Here is a 1,990-nt window from a genome sequence, read left to right on the forward strand (position 1 = left end):
CCTGCACACACCACTGACCACCCGAAATGTTCAGTGAAAATACCAGAGATGTGCCCTGCACACAGCACTGACCACCCCTGCTCTTCTAATCAAGTTCATTGTTCCAATAATTGTCACACATTTTCCATCACTGACTTATTATCTTTGCTTTCTACTAAATCATCCAAATATGAATGTTGATCTGCCTTTTATCAAAACTACCTGCCAGCTGCCCAGGGGCTGAGAGCCAAGGGCCTTTCTCCTGCCCGTCTACCCAGGAACGGGAGGTCTGAGAGCACAGAGGCCCTGCTAAGCCAAGTTCTCCATCTGTTTTTGGTGACAGGGCCAGGTACAACCTGCACAGGTGAAAGAAACACAGAAATGAACCTCATGGAACTCAGAAAGATGTTGTGACTTGTTTTACTCCAGTTACTGTCAAAGACATGTTTGTCAGAACCAGGGATAAGGGCCGGCACGCACAGATCCCCGCTCCATGCTCATTCCTGAGTTCAGTGCACCTGGTCTCTGCTGGCTTCCCTGCCGCATCCATCCCCTGTATCTGACCTTAGTATATCCATTTTCACTCGAGAATCTTCCCTTGCCCCCAGTCTCTGCCCCTGTGGTTTGGGCTGGCTCCTTCCAGGCCTGACCAGACAGTGCCCCAGACAAATAGGCACAGGGACCTCTGGCCCCAGACGGACAGGCACAGGGCCTAAGCCACATTGATGATGTCAAACTCCAGAGTGATGCAGAGCTACCGGGGAGAAGCTGCCTGTTTCCACAGAAACTGCTGTCTGTGATACCGATGGAAACCCACTCTCCTCTGGGAAAATACAAGATTGTACCTGAAAATAAGGCCCATTCGGGCTTCAGTGCGCGAGATCACACTTGACAATGAGGGGAGAGCAGGGCTGAGAAAGAGGAGTGTTACTTATGACAGGAAATGTTCCAAAGTCCTCCTCATCCTTGGTTACCCCACAGTGGACAGGACTCTTCAACTCCTTCCTGGGCTCCATGGCTCCCACCAGGGGAAGGAAGACCAGGTTGCAGGGGGCGACCGTCCAGCGAACACCCATTCTGTGCCAGGTAGGACCTGGGAGATTTTTATACATCATCATATTCGAGCCTCCCGATAATTCTATGAGGTGGACATCAGCATTCTCTTTCAACAGATGTGCCCAAGAGCACATGCTCGGAGGTGGGGAGACAGCTCTAAATTCCCATGTCGTTTCCAGGTGTGTATCTCGCACAAATACAGAAGGCTTTACCTCTCGAGAAATTCACCACAGTCAAGCTCCACCTTTATAAATTGCTCACGCCTAGAAGTTTATCCAAACATAGCCTGGGCTTGCCATCTGGAGACAGGTTAAATACAAGATAACATTTCACCTAGAAATGAATAAGGAACGACCCTCCTACAGGCAGAGGTTAATGCTAATATTTATGATTACCTCACATTTGTTTCAAGGTTTAAAGGTTCATGGGGCCTGCAGTGGAGGTTATGATTTTTATATCCATTTGGTCTTTATTGTTGTATGTTTGGCTTGTTCGTAGCTGTTCATTAAATGAAAATTGAAAGTGCTACATGAGTGATACTTTCTGGAAAACATAATATGGCTAGAATGACCGGGTTGGTGGGAATGCTGAGAATGGAAACTTGTAAATGAGCTTGAGAAATAATCAAAGCTGACAAGGGTCAAGGCCGCCAGCTCCAGAAGGCAGATTAAACTCTTAGTTTAGAGCCTTCCTCTCCAAATCTTATTAAAGGACAGAAGAAAGTATTTAAATAGCAAAAGTCTTTACCACTGAGCTGCAGGTACACAGGAGTTATTTTCTCTGCTTTCAGGAATGTCTACAAATTACATTAACAGTAAGGCAGGAGGAGGGGAAGCTCGTGGCGATGTCGGAAGTGGGCTGGGCACCAGTAACACAGACAGTTTCTAAACATCTGTGGATGGTAAAGCAGAAAGGATGAGAGTGGTGAAATTCAGTCAGAACTGACGCAACTCAC

Source organism: Otolemur garnettii, unplaced genomic scaffold, assembly GCF_000181295.1.
Source record: "Otolemur garnettii isolate 467f Iridium unplaced genomic scaffold, OtoGar3 scaffold00273, whole genome shotgun sequence".
NCBI classification, from domain to species: Eukaryota; Metazoa; Chordata; class Mammalia; order Primates; family Galagidae; genus Otolemur; species Otolemur garnettii.